Consider the following 20,970-nt stretch of genomic DNA (forward strand, 5'->3'; position numbering starts at 1 on the left):
CAGCTGAGAACTCACACCTTAAATTTCAAACACAGAGCAGAGTTAGCCGTGACTCCTGAACCTTTGGCATGAGAATGTCGGTCACAGAGGCTCTGTTCTGCCATGGGCTCACTAACCATTCTGATTTGTTTAGAATTCTCCCTCCCCTGTCCTGGGGTCTAGAGACCTTTTATGGAAACTTCCACATCCCCAGAAACTTCTCATGTGGGGAACCCAATGTTGTCAGTCATCACAGCTGTAGCAGCAAGACTGACTGACATCCAGCCATGTTGTCCATGGAAACGTGACTCCTGTCCCATAGGTGGTGGCTCAGAAAGAAAAAAGACAGTCAGTGTTCAAATCCCTAGAATCCGTTAACATGACTGTGTTTGGGAAAGGGAGGTTACTGTTGTAACTAAATCATGGAGATGCGTTCATCCTGGAGTTAGAGTGGTCTTTAGGCCAGGGATACCTGTTCCTATGAGGGAGAGAGGATGCCACACACAAGCACGGGGAAGGTGATGTGAAGACAAGAAGCAGAGGTGGGAACGGTGCCAGCCCTCTGCAGAACAAAGCTGCTGCGTCTCCATCGAGGGGGCATAACCCTGCAGATGAGCGGACCACGTCCGGTCTCTGGTCTGTAGACGTGTGGTGGGATAACCGGCTGCTGTTCTCAGCCACCCAGTGCATGGCGAGTTGTCATGACAACCAAGGGAAACTAACGGAGAGAGTTTGGTGCTGCATCTCCCTCACGGCTGTACTAAGGTAAGGTGTTTGTGTTTGCTTGTTTTCTGAGGACACTGAATATTTAGCAGGTAGAGGGAGAAAGTATGAAGTCATTTAGGCAGAGAAAGCTAAAAGAAGGATCCTTAGAGTCATCACCGAGCTTCATAGATCAATTCTTTCCATGAACAAGGGGACAATAGAAATTGGCCTTGAGAAAAATACACGTCTGTCTGTGTTTCTCTCTCTCTCTCTCTCTCTCTCTCTCTCTCTCTCTCTCTCTCTCTCTCTCTCTCTCTCTCTCTCTCTGTGTGTGTGTGTGTGTGTGTGTATGTGTGTGTGTGTGTGTGTGTGTGTTGGATCCCTGATTCAAATTCCTGAATGCTCTACCATAGCTTTTTAGGTTTTCCCTTTAAGGATACTCAACTGATAATCTAGGGAAATAGGTCCCCCCAGCCACCAACACCCCATAAGAAACTCTGGAATCTGGTGGCAAGTATTTCAGATTAGGGATACACAACCCAGGTTTCTCTGGTGAGCTCTCCAGAGAGTATAATAGTGAATGCAATCACTATTTAAGTGGGCTCCATGTGAAGATGTCATCATGATGTCATCCATTGCTTCAGTGGCTCTCATCTACGTATAGTAGGTTTTTTCTCATTATGTTGACATGTGGATAGAGGCATGCCTCAAAAAGAGCATCTGTTAGCTTGGAAACAAATTAAGGATTCTCAGTAGATGCCTCAGTTTGGGAATTCTAATTCTGCTGCTGTTTTAGACTGGATAATTTTCTGTCCTCTGTCCTCTGCGTTGATGTCAAGAACATCACTGGCCTTGACCTATCTGATGCCAGTCAGGGGTGATCATACAAAATTGTTTCCGCATCCTGCCATGACATGAGTCCTCTGGGGAGTAAAATAGGCCCTGGTTGATAACATCTATCCTAATAGTTTCTGGTAAGTATGAAGGAGGTTGTTTGAAAAATGCTTTCAGCTTATTGTCACCTTGAGAGTGACCAACAATCTTATCTAGGGCAGTATCTTAATATTAGACCGGGGTGAATGGGAAGGTATATATATATATATATATATATATATATATATATATATGCTGGGACTAAAACATCTCCAACTGTGTCCATTCAGACAGTCCCACCCTGAGCCTGTCTTCCATCCACCATGTCACACCAAGGACTGAGCGAGTGGTCAAGTCACCTGAGCTTTCTCTGCTCAGACAATGACAGACGCTCTACAATGCTTTTGCCCATGGCGGGTGGGGGGAAAGCATGTTATAGGACTAGCAAACTGCATTCCCATACAAGCTGGTCCGTTGTCATTTCCAGATGGCACACTTCAAATGACCAGTGTTGGCACCTGCCTTGTATTAACCAAGGCACCTTTGTCTCATCTTTGATTTTCATGAATTCTTTTATTTTTATTTTTATTTTTATTTTGTGTGTATGAGTGTTTTTCCTGCATGTATAAAGGTATACCACATGCACTACATGTATGCTTGCTCTGTAGAAACCAGAAGAGACTGTGGGATTCCCCTGGACCTGAAGTTACAGATGGTTGTGGGGGTACTGGGACTCGAACTCTGGTCTTCTGCAAAAGCAGCCAGTGCTTTTCACTGCTGAGCCATTTCTTCAGCCCCTGATTTTCATGAATTCTTAATACATCCTTATGAAATCCACTTCCTGGGCCAGAATTTGTTTATTTCAAGTAACTGATAACAGACAATAAATTCCAGGGCTAAAATTAAAATCTAATTTTATTCCTACAAAGTAAGTCCTAAACACATACTTTCTCCAACTACTAACTGCAAAAAGAAAAAAAGAAAAAAGGAAGGAAGAAAAAAGGAAAAATCCATATGACTGTTTTTCCCTTCAGCGTTTTCTTTTCACAAGCCTTATTCTGATATGTTGGGATCAATCTGTCCAAAAGCAAAACACAGAGTTTTTTATAATTAAAAAGAGATGGGAGAGGAGGAGGAGGAGAAATAAAGTGTTGGATAAATTGCAATGTGATTAATCAACCCTTGACTGACATGGACAGCTGCAGGAAGCGCCGGTGTTGATGGCTGAGGCGGGAAAAGGGAAGACAGTCCCGAACCAAGGCCAACAGGTCCTTGCAGGTGACTTGCTTGGGAATGAGACAGAGGATCACTCTCCTACATGCCTGCTGTGCCCTGTGACGTCAGTAAAAGAAAACATATCAGGAATGTAAGTGGAAGAGAAAGAGATAATCCCTCTCTCAGGTGACTGGCTTCCCATAATTACAGACATCAATGAGGGAAGGGAATCAAGCTAGAAATTACCACAGGAGTTGCCAAAATCCCAGTCAGAATAAAGCGAAGTCAGATGGCATGAAGCCTTGCATGCCTGAATGAAAAAATGACTAAATAAAACCCAATTTTGTCCCACAAGAAGAATGGGTAAAACTTTTAGCCAATTAGGGTAACTCCACCATGATCAAATGTGAGCCACGTAATTATTACATGGAACAGTAAACATTTTAATTATATAATTAGATACAAATGTAAGGGTTTTTTCCCCCTTCCTCCTTTTGTGTGCTGGCATTTTTCTGCTTTCATGGTCAGCAGCCTAATGCAGTGATTTAATTACCTCAGAGTCAGTCAGTTGCCTTTGCTGTCTGAAGCTGTCTTTGCATAATGCCCTCAACTGACCTGAAGCAAGACTCAAACTCACCCTTTGTGCCCAGGGTTTTCTTGACAACAAAAGAGGTATTGGTTCCCCTTTCCCTAGATACCAGCCCTGGGCCTGTTTCCCAGTCCCTTGTTCTCTCCCTAAGCCGCCTCCCTCTACCCACTCCCTGCCCTCACCCCACCCTCCAGCTCCTTACACACACACACACACACACACACACACACACACACACACACACACACACGTACACGGGTCTGGAGGCAAGAACTCTAAATCCACCATCTTGTTTCTCTCCATTACTGCCCCCCCCCCCCACAAAAAAAAAAAAGATGAGTGTTGTTCTATATCCTGGGACATTAAATCCTTGTTTCCAACAGTTCTGACCCTGGCTGCTACAACTGTACAGGTGTGTCACCAACAAATCTCTTGAGCGTGCTTCAGAGACACAGGTGTGGAAAGGAATCAGAAACTGGAGGAAGGGTCGAGGGGTCATGGTGCTTATCAGAAGAGTTAAAGTTAGTCCATCGAGCCTTCCAATCCTTGAATCACACTCTACTTACATGAGGAGAAATACTTTCTACAGAGAAGAGCCTCGGGTGTGGATGTCTCTTTTTTTCCCCTGCACATCACGCATACCAAGATTAAACCACATTTGAGAGGTACCTGATACACTCAGGGACAGAAGCGTGTTTGCTTAGCTCCAGTCCACACCCTGGACCTGAATTATTCTACTGGTTCATTCAAATTCTCAGTTAAGAGCTCTGCACTACATTTGGATATTTACCCTACTCCTAGAGTAGCACTGTACCATAATCCAGAGAAAATCTAGAACCAATGGGTGCTGTGGACACAGGATTCTGCTTCAGCTACATAGATGTAGTCTGAGGTGAGGTTGACCATTCTCAATGGTTTGGTTTTTTGTTGTTGTTGTTTTCTTCCTTTTTTCACATCAGTAGATTTTCTGTTTTGTTGACTAAACTTTGAGAAAAAATCTAACATCATAAGACTTACAATAGCTGATTCTGAAATCTTCGCCTTGAAGGTCACTCCACTTTTAAAAAATGAAGGCCTTGATTCTGGTGTATCCTTCACACACCACACAAAAGCCCTCAGCAAACAGCAAAGCCTCCACAACTTGGCCCTGAGGTAAATTCTCAACCTAGCACCACACAGCAGGAATGGTGCCATCCGCTTCCGCCTTGTTTGTTTATAACTTCTGCAAGTGAGTTCAGTGATGCTTCTGAAAGCGAGCAGTGAGTGTTGACCAGATTTATTAGTTCCCGGTCTGAAACTCAGGAGTGTCTGGTGTGCACAATAGGATTGTTTTGTGGAGTGACCTTGAGTCAGGGGCTTAGTTCTTCAATTATACAAAAGAAACACCCTTGCATCCACCTCAGAGGAAGACGATTAGAGTTGAGCATCATAGCTAAATGATTGACGTGTGCTCATTTGACGGTTGCAGGTAGTGACAGGTAGACAGACACATGGTCTGATGCAGAGGATGCAGATGAAAATACTCAGTCTTTCCTAAGGGAACAAGGCGTGTAAGCAATAGCATAACACTGTTGGATGAAGGGAAAGGAAAGTCTGTATTTCTGCAGAGATGGAGTAATGTGTGAACATCATAGGAGCTATTTCTCTATCGCTTTAGGTGAATGCCTATCTCATTTATGGGGATATGTTAAAGCAATGGCAGGATACACTCTTAGGAGCAATTATTTCATTTCAGCATACTGATTGAAAATGTTAAAAACAGATCTATGTTTTTAAAAAATTAGTTCAATACCCTATTTGTATTCAAGCACTTTCAAACATGGCCATTTCTAATTGTAGGGGAATTGTTGCAGCGACAGAGAGCCCTGTGTACCTATCAGTTACAAGGTCTACTTTAACAGCCAGTGTAAGCCATTTAAGATGGTACAATAAGGCTGTTTCACATGAGCTTGCTCTGACTATACAAATGCTACAGTCTCTTCGATCACACACTGTTTGGCATTCAAAACTCATGTCTGCTATTTCAGTCGGGTGTGGGGGGAAGTGATGTTAAAATCTCTATTGGAAGAATAAAATATGCATATCTCGGGGTTAAATTAACTAAAATTCAATCCCATGTTGGCCCAAGGAGACAGGATAGTGAATTTTAAGTTTTAGGATGTAGTCACATTTACCTTATCAGACTTAAGCCTCCAAGAGTCGGATTTGTATAAGCTGTATGTATTACTTTTGTAAAAAAGCCATTGACTAATAAATGTACAAAAATATATTAAGATAGGATTAAAATGATCATCAATCAGATCCTGTTGATTTATCAACTTCATCAGTCTCCCATCCTTCTTCTCTCCCACTCTCCATCCCTCCAAGCCATTCTTGTGGGGGAGGTGGCCTTCCCTGAGCATACAGACACCCCATGACTGCCTGACATGGCTCATGTGGTCTCCCCTATCTAGAAAGCAACTGTCTCCCTCTGAGGGCTTGTCTTCCAAGACACCGTTCAGTACCACCTTCTCGGGAAAGCTGTCTTTGGACTCCCTGACCGGCAAATCGGAAGCCACTCAGGCGCATTACTACTGTACTCTAGCTACCAGGTTCTTGCAACCAAAGCCTTAAAGCTAAATCCATTTCCCAATCCCAACTCTTTCCCAGGATCTTCCCCAGAGGCTAAAACACTTGAAACCTAAAATCCATAAATGATGTGTGATTAAAAAAAAAAAAAAAAAAAAGGTTGGCTAGATTCGGGTCTTAAAACAGCTGGCATTTACCTCGAATTGTTTAGAAAGCTAAGGTCAGGGTCATGGCGGGTTTAGCAGGGGGCTTTGCTTGCAGATAGCTGCCTTGGTGACAGTAAAAAGCTTTGGCAATTCTTCTTATCCAGTCATGGGGACTCCACCCACACGGACACAACTGAATTTTCTTCCTTCCTCAGGTTCCACTTACTGGTGCCAGGACACTGGAGGTTAGGACGTTCAAATTTGGGAGACACCAATATTCAATCCATAACATTCATCCTTTTCCGTCATTACCTACAAAAATATTGTAGCACATCATTGTAGTATCAAAATGTTAAGGCTGTTTCTAAAACATTACAAGTCTCTAATAATTGGTCATGCCTTAAATTCACATCTAAGAGGACTATTACAAACCATTTAGTCGCATTAAAATAAAAGCAAGTGTAACCTCACCAAGAGAGAGAGAGAGAGAGAGAGAGAGAGAGAGAGAGAGAGAGGAAGGAAGGAAGGAAGGAAGGAAGGAAGGAAGGAAGGAAGGAAGGAAGGAAGGAAGGAAGGGAGAGAGGGAGGGAGGGAGGGAGGGAGGGAGGAAGAAAGAAAGAAAGAAAGAAAGAAAGAAAGAAAGAAAGAAAGAAAGAAAGAAAGAAAGAAAGAAAGAAAGAAAGAAAGAAAGAAAGAAAGTTAAATTTAAAAGGAACAAGAGCAAATAGTTAACCCAGCCTGGAAAAAGTAGCTGAAATTTTAGATGTGATAAAATGAGGAGCTACCTACCTTTGGAAGCAAGTTGTTATGTATTATTGGAAAACTGGTGAGGCTCCATAGCTGTTTTATAACACACCGTCACACAGCAAACAGGAAGCAGCTAAGGCTTTCACCTTATAAAAGTCTTTTGATCCCTTTTTCACAAACAAGTTTGGCAGTTAGTTCCCAAATGAAGGAAGAATTTGTGTCTGTGAACACTAATGATGGGGTTAAAATTAGAAAGCAATGTCTATACTTTAACTAGTTAGAGGTAGAGGGGAGAGAAAACTAACTGAGCTCGAGCTATTGCCTGAATGCAATTGACTTTAGAGTTCATTTCTGTGGACTTTATCTTGGTTAAGAATTTTATCTGTTTGCTCCTTAAATAGATTTTTTTTGTTTTTTTGTTTGTTTGTTTGTTTTTCGAGACAGGGTTTCCCTGTGTAGCTTTGTGCCTTTCCTGGAACTCACTCTGTAGCCCAGGCTGGCCTCAAATTCACAGAGATCCACCTGGCTCTGCCTCCCAAGTGCTGGGATTAAAGGCACGCGCCACCACTGCCTGGCCCTTAAATAGAATTTTAAGTGACTCCCTTAACACAAACTGTATGCACTCTTATATAACTGAGGTGATATTACAACCCAAATCCTTTTTTCCTAACCATCCTAACTCTCACAGACTGTATTGCGTATGAGGATTTTTTTGTTATCTCCCCCAAAACACACTTTTCTGGGTTACAGTGTTTAATTATTATGTGTCAACTTGGCAAGGCCATGGTACCCAGATATTTGGCAAAATATCTTGACATCTGTGTGAAGATAACTTTTAGATGAGATTAACATTTAAATCAGTAGGCTTTGAGTAAAGCAAAGTGCCTACATAATGTGAATGGACCTCACTTGATCAGTTACAATCAATCAAATAGTAGTAGTAGTAGTAGTAGTAGTAGTAGTAGTAGTAGTAATAGTAGTAGTAGTAAGACTGACTTTCCTCAGAGATAGGGGACATTGCTTCAGATTTCCTCCAGCCTGTGTAACAGCAACAGTTTGTGTCCCTAGCTTACTGGCCTGTCCTACAGAATTCAGATGCCTTATTGTTGCGATCACAAGAGCCTAATCCTTAAAACAAACTCACTCTCTCTCTCTCTCTCTCCCCCTCTCTCCCCCGCCCCCCACAAGTAGTATTTATTCTGCTTCTCTGGAGTACTCCAATATGACTATTTTTAAAACCTTATTTATTTATTATTTTTATGACACTATTTTTGACCCTGGTTCTCTAGTCATTGATGAGTCCAATCAGCTTAAGCTCACAGAACATGTTTTGCTTATTTATGCCCCCTCAAAGCACCAGTGTAGTATCTTGTGTGAGATATGCACTCAAAAATGAAAGTGTATAGGGATTTGACCAGAAAGAACAAGACTGGTGGGTTTGATCACTTGACATTCTGAACTCAGGAAATCTAACTAAAAATTCTGCTTGAATCCTATGAAAATTCCTGTCATCCATAGTTTTCAGTGAATTTGTAAAAGAAAGCCATTGGAAAAGACCAAGAGTTCTCAAACTGTAGTGCAGAGGTTCTTGAGTCCTGGCTGGCCCTGTGTTACCAACCTAATTCCTAGATTTGCTCTCTCCTTCGCAGATCAGTTTTTATTAATTTCATGTGCACGTCCATCTGAATGATTCCATTTCAAAAAACAAAAGTCTCAGTTGCAAAAATAAAAAACCACCCGGCTAGATAATCCCTCAGTTTCTTTCACATTCTAAAACTCCAAGATTGTTTTTGTAGGTGTTTGGCCGGCTTTATTTAGCTTTTCTTCTAAGAATTATTCCTGTCTGAAATTTTAATCCAGGCTTGCTCAGACATGAGACAGGCCGAGGCCTTATTAGTAAGAGTGAGTGGTAAGAAGGAGGTACCTAGAATTATGTTAGCACTAAGGTTTGAATGTGAGTTGTCCCCCCACGTTGGAACTTGATACCCAGTGTTAAGGTATCGAGAGGAGGTGGGAACTTGGAGAAGTGTTTTGGTCACTACGGCTCTGCTCCCATAAAATGGTGAATGTTGGTCTCAAGGGACCGAGTTAATTCTCACAGGTGCAAGTCCTCACCCTCACCGCGGAGTACAAGGGCAATAAAACTGCCAGGAGAGCAAAGCGGAATGAAGCCTGGCTAGCTGGCATGTTCCAGCTCCTCTCGCCTCCTGTCCTCCGTGTCCGGACAGAACAGAAAGATGCAGTGGATGCTGAGGCAATGGCAGCACCATGCCGCCGTCCTCACCCTCCCAAATTTAACAATCCACCTCCGTTCTTTATAAATCATCCAGTCTCTGGGATCCTATAGCAAGAGAAAATGACTAAGACAGTTAAAGCCAGAAAGATACCATTCCAGGATGGCTGGACATCCCAGAGCCCAGAGGCGTTACTTCAGAAGGCGTGACCACTTAAAGACATTTGACCCTGAGGATAGAGAAGAGGGAAGTCCTCTGTTAGGATACCAATTTCGGAGAAAAATGGACCTTAAATTATAGTTGGAGCTTGCAAGAGTGTCACAACTGACTAAGACCTTGCCTAGGCAAGTGAGGCTTAAGGAAGGACTCCAATACAAACAATCTTAGGCTATAAAGGGCTGGGAAGGAGCCAGAGCCAGGGCAGATACACGTAGGCATAATGCCATCTAGATGTTTAGATTGCTAGACAAGATCATTTTTAGATGTAAAAGCCTTAGTCCGAGTTCTTTCTTCAACAAGATTGGCTCACGTATAGTTTGACCCTGCAAGAGGGGTCAGCGGTTTCTGATGAGGAAGCAAAGCACAGAGAATATTTAAAAATGAGTGGTGGGTGGCAGTGACCAGAACAGGAAGGCCATTATCCCACTACATGCTGAGCTAATCTGACTACATCTGAGTGCTGATTCCAGTAAGTCTGAAAATGGCCCGAGCTATTTTCTCAAAGTTCAGGCTGTATCTCCGTGGTGCTGACCCTGGTCAGCACACGAAATGTGCTGAGTGAAGTGTGGCTTTGTGACCCCAAACTCGAGGGAAGTTTCAGGGTGTGTTTACCAACTTGTCAGCCTTGTTTGTCGATAACAGTGAGATGGATGATCTGTAGATGTCATTGAGTCTGGTTACCTAACAGGAAACAGGCCCATGGGACTAAGAAGATGCAGGGCTCCTTCGGCACAAATTCAGTTGAGGTTTCCTGGAACCCAAGGTGTAATCTGCACAGAAACCCAGGAGAGAAACACATCTAGAACAACCCTTGCCATGAATTAGGAGTTGCTTAGCACTATCCAGCCCCTTTTGGATGGTTAGCGTTGTTACCATCCTGTATCTTAGTGGCTATATAAAGGTTGTTCGTTAACACCGGCACTTTCGTTTCTGCACATCGCTTTCAATAATCGAACTATTTGTCTATAACTGTTTCCCTATGCTAAGAACTAAATTTTAGTATGAATCAAGCCCCCCGATGGAAGATAAAGTGAAGTCGCGTTATGAAGACTTGAAAGGAGGGGAACTCCATTTGGGAAAGGGATTTGGGGAACTGTACCATGTAGGAGCAGTTTGCCGGTGTCTCATTCACCTCCCAGACGGCACACACAATTCCTGACGTGACTTCAGAAGGCAAAGCGCAGAAGTACCCAGCTGGCGCTCAGAAGCACTTAATTCTGAGGCAAGGGTAATGAAGAAGACGGGAGCCATTTTAACGGACATTGACCATTTTGTAACATTCTGGAAGTTTCAGTCTGGATGATACAACCTCGGGTGTATATAGAGAGCATTATTGCCTGCTTTTCTAGAGTAGACACAAGTTCTATTTTCCCTTCTGTGTTGGTTAATACTGGCTGTAACTTGGCAGGATCTGGAATCACCTAGGAACTGGATCTCTGGGCATGCCTGTGAGGAAATGTCTCAGTTCAGCTCATTGAGGGGGACCACTGCAAATGTAGGTTGTTTCATTCCACAGGCTGGGGTGCTAAACTAATTTAAAAGGAGAGAGCAAACGGAGTACCAATATATCTCTTTCTCTGCATCCTTAGCATGGATGTGATGTGTCCTGCTGCCCCATTTTTCCCACATCATACCTCCCGGTCATAACCAATGCACCGGTTCAAACTCTGACCCCCCCCCCAAAAAAAAAAAAAAAAAAAAAAACCTCTGACCTTCTTCTCTTAAGTTGCTGCTTGGTTACAACAACATAAAAGAAAAGAAATACTGCCTCCAAAGCTGAAGTTCTAGAATGTTAAGGTTTTAGAGCATATATAGTTGATAGGAAGAGTGTTTATTGTGGCAAGGCCAGCATCCGTTAACTGTGTTTTCCACACTTTTCTTATACCTTCTTTCCTTCTTTCGTTCATGTATTTCCTCCAGTGTCCTTGTGTATACTCCAAAGCCACCTTGCCTCTCAGCGGAAGTGAGCATCCAAAATTCAATTCATTATCAGGGTGAAAGAAAGTTAAACTCACTCCTTTTTGCATGATTTCCTCATAGGTTTCTTTGTGGCTAGTACAAGGAAGGAAACAGAAAATAGTGCCTGCCTCTGATCTGGCTGCCCCCAGCTAGAATGATGAGGATTTCAGGGAACTAATATGATGAGAGTGTTGGGCACGGTCCAGGGGCGCTGTGGGGAGAGGCTGTTATGTCTGCCAGAAACACCCACTGTCCCCCAACTTATTTAGTGCCACAGGATGCCAGCCTGGTTCCTTCAAGAGCAAGAACACCAGTGAAGCATGCTGGCTTCAAGCACCGGCAGGGAGACGGAGGGCTCCGAGGCTGCGCTCTGATCTCAGAGAGGAAGCTCCCTGCAGGTTGGCTGTTCTGTTTCCCAAGTTCAGTGGCCCAGGCTGCTGTGGAGGGGTAGGAGGGCTTGTCATCCTCGTCAGCCACAGTTCAGCATCTGGAGCTTTATAAGGTGGTTGGTGAGAAAGCAGACAGGAACTACCTGAGACATAGAAACTGAACACACTAAAGAGTCCCATTCCAAAGACGGGACCAGAGAGGATGCTGGGAGGAACCTTCAGCTCAGAGGAGTAGGTAGGGAAAGCCCAGGACCGTTAGGAGGGGGACTGTAACCTTTGCCATCATGCACATGGCTTAGCCAGCTGCAGGAGGGAGCTGTGAACATCCCATGTGATCCCCCAGCTGCCTACTCCCCATACTCCATTTCCTTCAACACCCTAGAAAAGAGTGTGGGCTTTTCTCCGCAAAACAGCTTTGACGTAAAATACAGTCTTCCCAGTCAGGTTTCCATTCCCTCCCCCAAGGCGGCCGGCTGTCCAATGGAGTGTTCCTACAGCCTCTCTTCACAGGTCCTCTGTGCAGGAAGCAAGACTTTGAAGGAAGCCCTGGAAGAAGTCGGCAGTTCTCCTTCCCTAGCCTTGCAGCCTGTCCATCACGACTTCACACTTCATCAATAAACCGAAGAGGAAAAGTTCCCGGAGCCACAGCTAAACCAGTGAGGTGTATATGGCTTTAACAGAGCCAGGACACTTATCTCAAGCTGGGAGTGTAATTTCATGGTAATAATTTGCTTAAAGTGTTGCTGATTGCTTCCTATTTCTCGCCTGTTAATGACTTTTGCACCTTTCCACTGCGCCTTTTATATGCGCTGCTATGGCCATTACCCTACAGGAGGCTGTTTAGACAGCACAGACCTTCCTAGGCTGAAGGAGGAATATAGGACACCCCCAGACCCGAAAAGTCTGTCATATAGAATGTGACTAACTTAGAAAAAGAAATCAAGTTCTCTTACTCTACCAGTGTATTGTTTCTGGATCCTTCGTGCTCCTCTGTAGTAGGTGTATTCGTGGGGTGTCTGTGTACAGGTAACTTGCTGCTTGTGAATTTTCCTGTCACTGAGACCAGCTTCAGGAAGGTGGCGTGGAGTTCCTTGATTGGAGGCATGTGTAAATACATCTCCTGTAGGCTAGAGGGCCAAGGCCAACCATCTTGGAAAGTGGGGTCTAAGGGTCATTTGCCAGCCAACTTTCAACATATTGTTATTTATTTATTTATTTATTTATTTATTTATTTATTTATTTATATTTTATAATATAATTTAATTTTACATATCAGCCACGGATTCCCTTGTTCTCCCCTCTCCCCACCCCACCCCGCCTTCCTCCCAGCCCACCCCCCATTCCCATCTCCTCCATAACTCATGTTTGCAAATATTGGACAAAATACTTTTTTTCTCTTATTGCCAGTAATTTCCATTTTGAATGATACAGCTTTTTTTTTTCATATTTACAGAGGGAAAATTAATAGTATGTTCTCCTGAGGAAATATAAAGATTTTGAAATGCCAGCCAGTGAGGGGCATACGGCAAATATTAACAATAAATTAACATATTAACAATATCGTGTTTGCCCTCCGTTTTCAGCCTGTCTTCCCCACTCTGAGTTTTCACGCATCTGTTCTTCCCATTTATCCTTTCCCACCACTGTTATCTGTCTCCTGGGCACACACTCTTCCCTTCTCTTTGCCAGCTGCCTTCCCTTCTCACCTTGCTTTAATTCAACCAGAAGCATGGCTTCCCTGGGGTCAGAGACACGGAAAGAGAGCACGTCCAGAGCACTGCTCGGGTTCCACTACTCACACTCACCATTTCAGGTAGGAAACGAATGTAGAGCTGACTATAGGAAGCTGAATAGAGATCCTAGATACTGCTGTGTTTAGGCACCACAGCCCGCCTGCCTCTTAATTCCAGAGACTTTAATCCCTCAGTGACAAACCCACCTAAGGAGCCGACACCTGACACCACACCAGGAAATGCCTGCACAGGAGGCAGGGAACCGGATCCACACAGCTTTTCTCAGTTACTCGGACTCTTGTGAAGGACGAGTCCTAACTCCCCCAAACAAACTGTTTCTGACACCCAAGTCTATTAACCAAAAAGTAACATAAGGAGAACTCAGTAGGGTTCTCTTCGGTGATTCCTTTCTCTACTTTCTAGAAAGTTTCAGTACTTTCTTGTGCCACATTCTTCCTGTTAGGAAAGAGTGTTTTCTGAATTGGGAACCCGGTTCTTTGCATATTCATTAAACATTTGTCTCTGTCACATGGATTAGTTCACTCACTCCCCCAGTGAGCGTAAGGTGCCTAGTACATGCTGCATAGTATTCTGAATACTTGAAGTCTATCTGTGATTCTGATCTTCATGGAACTTAATTCTAGAGACAGACAGGAACATAATAAGCACAGTAAGCAAGCATCCTATCCAGGCTTCTTTTGAGTAAACGGGGCCAATAGACTCAAAGGGATTTAGTAGATTGACTTACAAGATTCAGTCTGAGGAACCTAAGTGTGAGGAGGCGGCAGCTTCTCACATCTTGACAGATGAAGGAGCAGAGAATTCTAGAATGCAGTGCAGTCGAATTTAATCTTCAAAGGCCCAACCATTCTAGTGACCAGCCCATTTCCTAGGGTCCCTAAACAGTGCCACCAGCTGGGGACTCGGTGGTCAAACATATGAGTCTACAAGGGACATTTCACATGTAATCCATAACAGAAACTTTCGAATGTTTTTGAACAGAGGCGTTGAATAGCCTGACTTCCGCATCAAAAGGCTACCCCACTGAAAAACACTCTGTGGAGCAGGGCTGGGATGGAGCAAAGACAGAGAGGAAGGCTTGGAGGACACCTAATCCAGGCAAGAACTCTTGGCAGCCCCATCACCGTGTTGACTGGGGAGGTGGTACAAAGAAATCGGATACTGGATAAATGTGGGAGGTGGAGCTTGGAGTATTTCCTGCTGGGCGAGGTGTTAGAAGAGGGGCAAGAAACGGATGACATTGACAGTCTTTGGCCTAAGCAATGATAAAAGATGGGTTTGCTCTCACCTAAGATGGGGACCACAAGAAGCAGAAGAGAAGTCGAAACTCAATGTTGGTCTGACATTGCCTCAAGCTCTTAGATTTCTATCATTCCATAATGATTGAAACTCATTGGGAAATATTATATGTGGCCCTAATACATTGTAGCCACTGTGGTTTACACTATGTGCATGGTTAGGACAGCTGAGTCAGTTAGAAAGATTGAAAACAGCCTAGGATCTGTGGGGATGATATACACCAGTCTATCAGTATGCGAAGAAGGCATATTAATGCTGTTGGTTGTTACTTGCGGAAATCAACCATCTGCTTTTGGTGGTGATTTCTCAATCCCCTGTGCCCGCTGCCAAACTTACAGGACTTTCTATATACAGAGCATGTCAGGGATGGTGGCAAAGTGCTGTGGTTCTTGGCCATAGCTCCTACGGAAGCAGGCAGATCCAGAGCACAGAGCAAAGAAACCGATACTTCTCTCCCCATTAGATACTCTCCAGGCCAAAGCAGTCCATACTCCTCCATCCTGGAAGTATCAGGAACGAAAGGGTTCATGGTTGGACAAAACAGTTCATTGTATAGGCCTGTGGTTCGCATCGACTGTGTGTGCTTTAATATACATGAGCATCTGGGAGCTCAAACAAGAAACTGTGGGCTGGGTGGCTTTTGTGGACCACAAGCAGACTGAGGCAAAGACGCTATTAACTAGTTGTTCTACCTCTTCACTATACTGCCCTCATCGTAGCCAGGTCTGGAAACAAAGTCTAGACTGGTATTGTTCAGAGAGTCAACTTGGTGAAAACCCCACAGTTCTCCCTGAGTGTTACTATCCCCAGAGCGAAAGACTCACTGGGTCAACTTTTTCCTTTGTGCTTCTCTTTGGAAGAGCAAAATAACTCATTCTTGTTGAATAAAAAGAAACCACCGACTATCTTTCTTTCAGCATTTGTACTGTGTCGCAGAGTTCCATTAGAGACAGCACGTGCTTGTCCATCAAGCATACAGGACAGAGAAGAATGCTTAGTTCTCTCTTTCTGCAGCAGCCCCAAGGCCAGTATTTTAGGCAAGTGGGCAGCTCTGATGTGTGGAGCTGTTTAAGAACTCAGGCTGACGGTAGTGTTACCACCTTCTGTGTGATACCCCCATGATCATGGCAATCCTCCCAATATCTAGAGAAAGGGATAAAGAAGAGAAACGCAGCCAGCCAGGCGTGGTGCTCCACATCTTTAATCCCAGTCCTCGAGAGGCAGAGACAGGTGGACCTCTGTCAGTTCGAAGCCAGCCTGGTCTACAAAGTGAGTTCCAGCACAGCTAAGGCTACACAGAGAACCCCTGTCTCACAAAGCCCCAAAACTCTGACACAAACAACAGTAAGCTGGTCCATGCATGCTGCGTTATGGAACTCCTGACTACTGTTTTGAAAATAACCGAGGCGAGCAGAATTCATGAGTTTTGTTGTTGTCCATTTGTACCAGAGGCCAGTTTCTCTTACAATAAGAACCAGTGTTTATTGTGAGCCTACTGTACAATATCATTTGACATCATCTCATTCCAATCACCTCCAAAACAGGCTGTAAGATCTTTACGAAGACATTGAAGTAACACTTTTAGGAATATGAAAGCAATACTTGCTAGAGCCAGAGTCCTGCAGATTTTCTACCAGTGAAGACTGAGGTCTCTTCTCTATGTGGCACTACCTCTAACTATGCTGGAAACGACTGCTTTTGCCCCATGGGAGACGACCAAAGCATACGTGATAAACTTGGATTATTGTGCAAAGAGTAGGTCACCTCACCATTTGGTTCCAGCACAGCTAGGAAAAGGAAAAGGAGGCCAGGAGAGAGTGGATTTATACAAGAAAAGAGGAGGGCAGCCCCATGGCCCCTGGGTCTGACAGCATTTTTGGCTGTACACAAGATGGAGAGCTCCCTGGTGCTGGGCTTTTCAGACTCTTAACCAACATTCACTGGAGTTTCTTGCAATGGAGTTCAAATTCAATAGCTTTTAGGGAATTCTCCAATTCTGTGGTTCTTCTGTTCTGAGTGCAAGTGTATAGGAACATTTTATTTTCACTAATGTTTTTTTTTTAATTTAGGCTAATCAAATTTTTCATTGTGAAAATTTGCTCAATGATTATGGATCTTCTTTCTGAACTCATTTAAACTCCTGCCAACAATTGTTGAATAAGACAGTGAGAACCAGCAGAAACACATAGATTAAGAATTCACAGCCCAGTGGATCTCAGACTCCAAAAGTCACTAACCCTTTAAACTTCGCAGGCTTGAAGTTTCCTCAATACAAGTCGGAGTAATTAAGTCTGTCTTACAGTGTTATTGCACTACATAGCATAATAAATTCATGCCATGTAACATCCCTAACACAGTACCTGAGACACAACGAAGGGTCTAATAAGTGATGGTGGTTTTTAGAAAATAATATTACTATTGAATTTAAAGAGCAACAGACAGTATTGGAACACCCTGATGACACTGTTAAGTACCCAAACTTTTGTCCTTTTCTCAGCATATAGTTATTGGTAAATGCATCATACATAAACACACACACACACACACACACACACACACACACACACACACACACACACATACTCATGCTTTGCACACCACTTCCATTTATTGCTGCTACCTTCTAAAGTGCTTGACCAGTCTGGCCTGTGGACGTGAGCTCTGAAGCCAGATTGCCCAGGTTCACTTTCTGCCTCTCATAGTAATTCAGTCACCCAGGGAAGTATCTTGCTTGAAACTTAGCTGTAGAATACAAGTAATAATTGTACTTGCTTGCTTAGCTGCAGAATACAAGTAATAATTGTTTCTTTCTCTTATGTGACTTGAAAGTTAAAAGAATCAGCGTACATACTGTACTGGAATAGTTGCTAGTACAGAGCAAAACTTGGACAAGTGTCAGGAATTGTTCTATGACCACTGTTCAAGACTTATTGCACACAGGGGATGCTTTATTTTTTGAGGTCTCTAATGCAGCAAATACATGTGCACCAGCATCATAAACATATGCAACCTATAGCTTAAGGAACTTGATAACACATATATGATACTGTACCTTAGGTTAACAAAGCAAAGGAATCAAAGACAGGGAGAAAAATCTCGAACATGCCAACATATAAGAGAAGCCACAGTTACTTTGGTATCCACGTGGCATTGGCTTCAGCACCTTTGAAGGATACAGAAATTCATGGGTCTTCAAGTACCTTAGATGAGATTGCAAAACATCTTCAGGTAACTCACACATATCCATTTGCATACCTCAGCTCATCTCTAGCTTATTGATGATGTAAATAGTTTATGAATAGATGCTAACTGAATTTCTTAGAGAATAATAACAAGGAAAGTCTGGAGATTTTTGAGAACATCCATGCAAAGTGATCTCACTGTTCTAATTTGTATTTCCTGAAGGGTTAGTAATGCTGAACATTCTTTCAGTTGTCGTTTGTTGTCAGGGATAAGGACAGAATCTCTAGTTAGTGGAAAAATACAGACCCCCAATAAGGCAGGGAACTAGATCATCTTACAGTCGGGTTGCCTAGCAACAGAACATTGAGTCAGAGCCCTTGACCCTTTCACCCTGTAAACATCCTATACAAACATCCTGTTAGCTTGCCCCACCTTATGCAGATGACAGCTTCTTGCTCCCCCCACCCTGCAGGAACTATATAAACCCTTCTGGAGAAAATAAAGTTGCACCTTGATCAGAATCTAGACTTGGTGTATTTTCCTTTGTATCTCCTGTCCCTACATTCCCTCCTTAGGGTGGTCGAGAACCCATTGTAGCCCTGCAGGCGGGGCAGTTTGTACATCCTGTTTGAGGAATGTCTAGTCACTTTGTAGACTTTAATTGAGCTATTTGTTTTGTCATTATTGGGGTGGGTACTCTTTGTATATGCAGAATAATAATCCCTAACACAAGTGAATGCATATATATGAGATTTGAACATACTTCCACCCATTCTGGGGTTAAAGTATTTTTGTCACTTGATTGATTGTATCCGCTGACATACAGAGGATTAACTTTGGGATACTGTAATGTATTTTTCTCTCGTTACCTACACTTTTAGTGTCCTAATCCCTTTATAAATTTATATTTTAGGTATAAGGTTAAAACAAGAATCACTGAAACAAATTTGAAAAATGAATAATCTAGCATTATTACTTTCTCTTTTAATGATCCAACAAACTTCATCTGACCAGACACTCCAGACATTACCAGTGCTCAGAGACAGTAAATGTTCTCACAAACAACAGAAGTTATAATGAGATGACAGAACTTTGTGAATTCAGGGGTTGAAGTCAGCAAACTCTAGACTAGCGTCAACTATGTTTGCCTCCATACCTAAAGAATAGGATGCGAGCAAGGTTGTCACATGTATTTGGAGCAGCCACATTTGATGAGCAAAGAGAAAAAAGACTATCCTACTTACCAAAATGGATACTGTTCATTCTGAAGAAGGTCACATACCAGGCACTTTTCTGTGTCCTCTTGCCATTAACAGCTCAAGACATATTGCTCTGTTCCCGTCACCTAGTTGTTGAAACTGGGGTTCCAAGATAAGGTCATGTTTGCATGAACATGGCCTTATGTAACCCTGTATAATAAAAAGAATAAAATAGGAGTTTGAAAAAAATGAGGTCAGATGTGTGTCAATCACTTTTCCGTCACTGTAACAAACACCTTACATGAATCAACTCCAATAAAGAAAGGTCATTTCCACTCACATTTTTGGAGGTTTTAATCCATGGTCAATTGGCCTATTGTTTTGGGCCCTTTGGTGACTTCATACATTATCAAAGGAGCACATGGTAAGATAGCTGCTCACTTCATGACAGCCAGGAAGTGAACAATTGACATCAAGAGGTGTGGCCCTAATATTCCCTTAAAGACACATCCTCGGGGACCTAACTTCCTCCTATGAGACGCTGCCTTTAAAGGCCTCAACATTTTCCAATAGTGTCTTGGCTGGTTTCCAATCTTTTGACTCATGGGCCATGAGGGAACATTTTTTCTGAACCATAGTGACATTCAAATGATGAACTGTGACTTAGGTCAAATCTGCATGCCTTGCAGCTTCCACTTGTACACATAACCCCTGAGGAAAGTATTGAGGGTGGCACTGTGGGAACATAAAGAGGATACAAGAGAAGGTGACAGGTTCCCTAAAGTCATCACTATCTCTTTACAGATCACCTGGGATCCATGGCTTCAGAAATTCCAAAAGGCGCCCTGCAGGACTGTGAGTAAATGTTCAGGGGCAGCCCTGCTACAGGACACCAGGAAGAGCAACTGCCAGGCACAAAATTGAACCGTGTGTGTTTATTCAACAGCTGGTGCATGAAAGCCAGAAGCCACTGAGATCTTGGGATGGTGGCTGCAGCTTAGTCCTGCCTGCTGTCACTCAGAGGATAGGCAGCCTGGGAACCAAGTGTCACTGAGTAATCACCAGAAGGAAAAAAAAAGAGCTCTGGATGGCTGATCCACACATGAGGGTCATGACTCAAGATGTCTTTGCACGTGTCAAAGTGAGTAGCATATCTTAAGCACCTATTAACATCTGTCAAACATGATTATGCATTTTAAATTAAGTGTCTGGCCAGTCATTTTGCAAACATATTTACTCCCACTTGTAACTTGATAAAGCCTCACAATGGAATTTCATGTGAACTTATTTACCTAAGCAAGTGAATAAGACACAATTCTTTTTCTCCATTTGTTCACTCTTGGTTTTCCAGGAAATATTTTTCTTTTTCTTAACCACAAAGCTCTCTCTCCAGCTTTTCATGTAGTCACCACTAGAATCCAGAATGTAGAAGTGGGTAAATAGTCACTTCATTGTCAAATATCTAAAGTGTTTTTTTTTTCTTTTTTGCTCAAATGCTTTGGCTAGCATTGGATACAATATAATGTATTGCACTCTTCTCTTAATTTTTAATCCTGTGTGTATTTCAAGGAAAATTGAATCCATCTGGTTCTGATTCTCTGACTCTTAACTCATCAAAGTGGTACTTTGTAATTGATGTTTGATGTCCAAAATGCCTGTTGGGTTTTTAAGGCTTCATAAGGCTTCCCTTGCCTGCCACTCATTCTCTGCAGCTCCAGCCACAATCAAGATGACACATTGTATTTATCTGACATAGTTATGAATGACCAGAAACATGTACCTGACTAAATATCAATACTCTCATCCCAGTGCAGTTATGACTCTGAAGTGTGGTAAGTACAAGGCCCTATATGGTTAATTTCAGGGTCTGTGTGTGCCCCCAAAGACCCAGCTGCTCCTGAGGAGAGGCTAC

General features: G+C 43.0%; 1 long non-coding RNA gene across 1 annotated transcript; it reads left to right on the top strand.

The window, feature by feature from the left end:
* The first annotated feature begins 681 nt into the window (after positions 1-681).
* Positions 682-20,258, top strand: LOC121823152 (uncharacterized). Its single transcript, XR_013045017.1, has 4 exons — positions 682-744; positions 12,134-12,343; positions 19,863-19,913; positions 20,005-20,258. It is a non-coding gene; the product is annotated as an uncharacterized LOC121823152 (long non-coding RNA).
* The last annotated feature ends 712 nt before the right edge of the window (positions 20,259-20,970 follow it).

The sequence above is a fragment of the Peromyscus maniculatus genome, chromosome 16 (assembly GCF_049852395.1).
Source record: "Peromyscus maniculatus bairdii isolate BWxNUB_F1_BW_parent chromosome 16, HU_Pman_BW_mat_3.1, whole genome shotgun sequence".
Lineage (NCBI taxonomy): Eukaryota > Metazoa > Chordata > Mammalia > Rodentia > Cricetidae > Peromyscus > Peromyscus maniculatus.